The 6,118-nt window shown below is 44.6% G+C and overlaps 1 non-coding gene across 1 annotated transcript; it reads left to right on the top strand.

Annotated features, from left to right (window-relative positions):
• The first annotated feature begins 4,002 nt into the window (after positions 1–4,002).
• Trnat-ugu lies at positions 4,003–4,077 on the top strand. Its single transcript has one exon. It is a non-coding gene; the product is annotated as a tRNA-Thr (tRNA).
• The last annotated feature ends 2,041 nt before the right edge of the window (positions 4,078–6,118 follow it).

Raw genomic sequence — 6,118 nt, 5'->3', positions numbered from 1 at the left:
ACCCAGCGAGAATCACTTTTCAGACTATACCTGGACTCGGCCGTGAACATAACCTGGAACCACTGTTCCAATGACCATGTACTGTGTTCTTGACACCAGGCTTTGCGGGCTCTCCTGTGACCAGCGGTCAGTGGAATGTACCTTGCAGGTCTTCGGACGAATAAACCGTGTCTGTTCAGTCGTCTCTAGACTGTGTGTCTGGAGACAACTGTTCCAGTGGCTGCGGTAAGGTGCCGAGCAAGGCTACCTGCAGTACTCCGTGGCCGTCTGCGGTCACTGATGGTGAGATAACGGCCTTCTTGTGGTGTTGTACACTGTGGACGTCCCGTACTGTAGCGCCTGGACACGTTTTTTGTCTGCTGCAATCGTTGCCATAATCTTAAGATCACACTTTGTGGCACACTGAGGGTCCGTGCTACGACCTGCTGTGTTTGACCAGCCTCCAGTCGCCCTAGTATTCTACCCCTCACAACGTCATCAATATGTGTTCCTTGAGACATTTTCAAAACACAGTCACCATTATCACGTCTGAAAACGTCTGCACACTTACTCGCTGCACCGTACTCTGGCATGCACCAAAACACCTCTGCGTATGTGGACTGCTGCCAGCGCCATCGTGCGACGACCACAGGTCAAATGCACCGCATGGTCATACCCCGAGGTGATCTAAACCCGCAATCCGCCCACCAGAGCGTTGTTTCACCATGTGTCAGCATTATCCTTAATTTATGAGCATAAGTGTATATGAAGATGGAATCTGTTCTTTCGGACATATCCGAAAGAACGGATACCATGTTCATATATATACAGGGTGTTCCAACTATCTTGTCCACCCAAAATATCTCTGGAACAATAACAGCTATTGGAAAACGACTTTCACCGGTATCAATGTAGGGCTGGGGCCCATGAATGTACGTATTTGGAAACATTCTAAAACGAAAGCATATGTGTCTTTTAACACAAACTTATGTTTTTTTTAAATGGACCTCCTATATTTTTTCTTCAGCAATCCATAGCATGACAAAGCACATACACAATGGCGTTGATTGCATTGCAATATTCCCATTACATCCCGAGATATTAAGACGTGAAGTTGACGCTTGAAACAGCCGACATGCGCTGCTAGCGCACGTCCTGAGGCTCAGGCGTGAAACCCATGCTGCCCGTAATCGCGATGTGATTGACATGCGTAATCACACTTCCATACTTATCAAGAGGTCCGAAACGAATAATACGGTCTGCTGCCATCCTGCATTAACGTCGTACATTCCAGCAGGTATTTATCCCATAGGCTAGGGGTGATGCGGTTCTGTAACAGATCTGTGTACCGCAACGTTAGTCACAAAGTTAACTTCGCTTATCGTTAATCCGTTACTAAAAAGGTAATGCCGTTCAACGTTAAAACTTTACTTTACTGTAGATCTAGCGCAAGTGACAGTTAATCATTCACTCGTAATAGTAAAATTCATGTTGACGGTTTTAGTGAAACGAGCAAGTGGACTAAAAGTTTTACCGTTGTTAAGGTAAAAATGTTTTGATTTGGGAAGTTCAAGTAGGACATAGAAGATGAATGTAAACATGTTTAACCAATTAGTTTTATTATCACATAATTATCAATGTTATGTTTATCTAATGCGTTAAATGACAAATTGTTGCAAACAAATGTTTCTTAACATCACTGGGTAAAATGGCCATTTGTAGAAACTTCCCCTGTGATACCAGCACTACATACTAAACATAGCGTTCACATCTCATGCTCAAAGTGATGCCCATTGGCTTGCATACATAGGGTCACTCTACGGATGAAGAATGACCTACTTCGTGCTACTGTTTCCTCTTTGATGGCTGTACAAGCATCAATAATGCGTTGCTTCATGTCATCTGGTGTTGTTGGTTTATGTCGGTAAACAGCATGCTTCACTGCTCCCCAAAGAAAATAATCCAGGGGTGTAAGGTCCGGAGATCGGGCAGGCCACCTAACTGGGCCACCTCGTCCAATCCACCTACCAGGGAACTTACGGTTCAGAAATCGTCGTGCTCGTAAGGCGTTATGTGCAGGGCATCCGTCATGCTGATACCACATGACCATTCTCCGGTTCAGAGGTACGGTGTCCAACAGAACAGGAAGATTGTGTCGTATAAATCTGGAGTATTGTCTGCCATTTTGGATGCCATTTATAAAGAAAGGTCCGATAATGGTATCTCCAATAATCCCACACCAAACATTAACTTTCCACGGACGTTGATGCTCTACCTGACGGAGCCATTTTGGATTGTCTGCGGACCAATAATGCATATTCCTCATATTGACAATTCCTTTGTTGGAGAATGATGCCTCGTCGGTAAAGAGAACATCTGCAAAGAAATTTGTATTAGTCAGAAGTTTTTGCTGAGCCCACCGCAAAATGTTACCCTATTGCGGAAGTCATTTCCATGAAGATCCTGGTATAAATGAACATGGTAAGGATGAAATTTATGACGTTTAAGAATACGCTGTGCACTTGATTTCGACACACCAACTTCACGTTCAATTTGACGTGTGCTGATTTGAGGATTCACAGCTATGGTAGCGAGCACAGCAACTTCAGCACGTTCATCTAGGACGATGTCGAGGTCTTGGATTTAAGCTTCCCGTTTCACGTACACGAGATGTGAGACGACCAAACATCCGGCGCGAAAGTGATGGCTTGTCAGGGAATCGTCTTCTGTACAGTCGTTCTTCCTGAACAGCATTTCGTCCACCTACAACAGGGTACAGTACAGGTATGTAGAGTAGGGTAGAAAACAGACATATTAACTTAATAATCATAATGTTAGCTAACAGTACTATCAACAAACAAGCAATCTCATAACGTATTTCCCGTCAACGTACTTTCTCCATAGATCAGCAGCATTTCTACCATATCTTCATGTGTGTATATTATACTGTACAGTATAAGTTCCACAACACAACGTTTATTCACAATGTGTACTACCTCCGTGCCGTCACTAGATTACTCTGATGCACGGCTACACTGGCAAGCGGTGTACTTCATGCCAAAACAACAACAAATAGGATGCTCGGAGGGTGGTGCAGTACAGGAGCTTGCATGGGTCGCAAATCATAAACAAGGCGAAGTGGTAACTGTGGCAGTAGTGGGAACCACGTTGGACACTTGACTAGGTAGAGCCAGGCCCTGCGCGACAGGCACAGTGGGTCATATAACACATTAGATAAACCTTATTTTGGGTGTGCAGGATAAATAAGACAACCTGACAGGTGTACACCGATCGGTACTGGTTCATATTGTGTACGTAGATACGTAAAACGTGCAAGAGGGAATCCATTATGTGCTTATGAGAGTTGATGGCAGCAGACCGTATTATTCGTTTCGGGCCTCTCGATAAGTATGGAGGTATGATTACACATGTCAATCACATCGCGATTACGGGCAGCATGGAGTTCACGCCTGAGCCTCAGGACGTGCGCTAGCAGCGCATGTCGGGTTTTTCAATCGTCAACTTCACGTCTTAATATCTCGGGATGTAATGGGAATATTGCGATGCAATCATCGCCATTGTGTATGTGCTTTGTCATGCTATAGATTGCTGAAGAAAATATATAGGAGGTCAATTTAAAAAAAAACATAAATTTGTGTTAAAAAACACGTATGCTTTCGTTTTAGAATGTTTCCAAATATGTACATTCATGGGCCCCAGCCCTACGTTGATACCGGTGAAAGTCGTTTTCCAATAGCTGTTATTGTTCCAGAGATATTTTGGGTCGACAAGATAGTTGGGACACCCTGTATATGTAATTATGGCTCGACAGCCATTGACCATCTTCTTCTGTGCGGATGCACAAACAGTGCCCATAACTATTACGGGAATCGGCAAAAGGCCGCGAGTAATGAGTATAATGGACAGGGGCACTATGAATATAGTGCGGGACAATAAGTTGGGAATGTGGGTTTCACGGGAGGCGTGCCAGAGATAAATCCCTGAAGTCGCACTATCCTCTGTGTCCTCGATGGCTCAGATGGATAGAGCGTCTGCCATGTAAGCAGGAGATCCCGGGTTCGAGTCCCGGTCAGGGCACACACTTTCAACTGTCCTCTCTCCGTTGACTTATATCAAGGCCTGTATGCAGCTAGGGTAGTCATTTCATTGTAATTTGATGCTAATGTTTTCTAACTCCAGGCACCTGATTCAGCATGCCACACGGCTAATTGAAAATATGTCTGTCCTCTCCAACGCTAGCCCCATGGGGCTGTTGAGGTCCCGCATACTGTCAGTCCTCTTGAACCCTTTGATTCCATGTTCACATCACAGTTGCGGGATCCAGATGAACACGAGCAGCAATATTTCGAACGATAAACCGCACTTTCGATAGGGTACGATGCTGCCGCTGTCGATTTCCTACAGGCGCTGGTTCACGTCCTCCCCTCTTAGGCGCGGCATAAAACGATCTTCTCACAAACAGTCATCATTCGAATGAGGTAACTGAATGAGAAACCCACTGCTTAATATTTTCTTACATACAGAATGCTGATCCCATCGCCCTTTCCCACTTTGTCCTGTTGCGCTGGAATGCTGAATGCGCTACGCTTCACGTCAGTTTCACGTTTTTTGCTTGCCACTTTCGTGAGTTACAATTATTGCTGGCCGGCAGTGTAGTTCCCGCAGCGTCATCTGATTTAATTGGACCAAGTTACTGTTTGTTTATTTTATTTGACGTTCCTCTAACGATTTCTATTCAGGACGCTGTCTATTCTAGTTACTCCTCCAAGTCATTTCCAGCCTATTACAGGATTTCGGCAAAAATTTCAGTTTCTATTTCTTCCCTCTGAACTGCAATTCCCCTTCTATGTTTCTTCTCAGTTCCCTTTACTGCATGCCCATTACTTTCAGTAACATGGCAGACAGCCTTCAAAACCTGTCTCACTCCCTTCGCAATTACTGTCTCCTTCTCAACTGCATTCTAGTTTCTGGACCAGTTGTAGATAAACTTTCGCACCCTATGCTTAATCCCTGATAGCTAAAGAATCCTAAAGAGTGTATTCATTCAACAATGTCAAAAGCTTCTTTCTAAACTTAGAGGTTTACTTGTTTGTATTTTACGTGTACTCTATTACATCAGTATTTAGATGGTTCAAATGGCTCTGAGCCCTATGGGACTTAACATCTGAGGTCATCAGTCCCCTAGAACTTAAAACTACTTAAACATAACTATCCTAAGGTGAGCACACGCATCCATGCCCGAGGCAGGATTCGAATCTGCGACCGTATCGGCCGCACGGTTCCAGACTGAAGCGCCTAGAACCACGCGGCCATACCGGCCGGCAGTATTTAGATGCCATTGTTATTTTGGCTTAGCAATTAGACACTCATTAATGTCAGTTTATGTTCTCTTTGTTCTGTTATTTATGACTTGCGTGTTACTTACTTTCATTATTACCTAAGGAGCCTGCATATGTCCAGTATTTACTGGGCAGTAATATTGTGTAAATTTATTGCGCGAAAGTACAATGCCAAGAACGGCACAATATTACTGTGCAATATTTATGAGCGGGGCGCGTCAGTTAGAACTCTGCTTTCGTACCGAACATGTCGGCAATCGACAATGTGCGATTCGTATACATTCTTCACACATAGATGAAGAAATAACGTTGTATGAACATGGGCCTCGAAACACTTTGTTTACATTTGCAACTCATTTTCTCCAGCTCATTAATCGTAGGAAACACACAACACAGAACGTTAGAATCATGGCAAAAATTGCATTCTTGGTGACGTCTCGTTACGTCGTGCACCATCAGTATTTTGTTTTACATGTCCTTGTTGCCATGCGACGTACGGCATAGCTTGTTTACAGGTTGAGCCGTGCCGGCTCGTTCTACGTTCTTACATCTTTCTCTACTGGTGCGATTCGTCTCTGCCTAGTCGTCGGGTGGCGCTTAGGTCGAATGTTAGTTGACTCTTTGGTTGTAGTTTCTTGGAGCAGGTTGGTGACCACATGGCAGGCAGCCCGTCGCCGTCAGTGAGAGGGAGGGAGACAAGAGACACATGTGAGCTGTTCACGGAGCTTACGGGTGCACGACTGTCTAAGAGGCCGGTGGTCAGTAGGGCTGTGTTGCTC

The sequence above is a fragment of the Schistocerca americana genome, chromosome 5 (genome assembly GCF_021461395.2).
Source record: "Schistocerca americana isolate TAMUIC-IGC-003095 chromosome 5, iqSchAmer2.1, whole genome shotgun sequence".
In the NCBI taxonomy this organism is placed as follows: domain Eukaryota; kingdom Metazoa; phylum Arthropoda; class Insecta; order Orthoptera; family Acrididae; genus Schistocerca; species Schistocerca americana.
The sequence above is the reverse complement of the archived record's forward strand: the minus strand, read 5'-3'. Positions and strand labels throughout refer to the sequence as shown.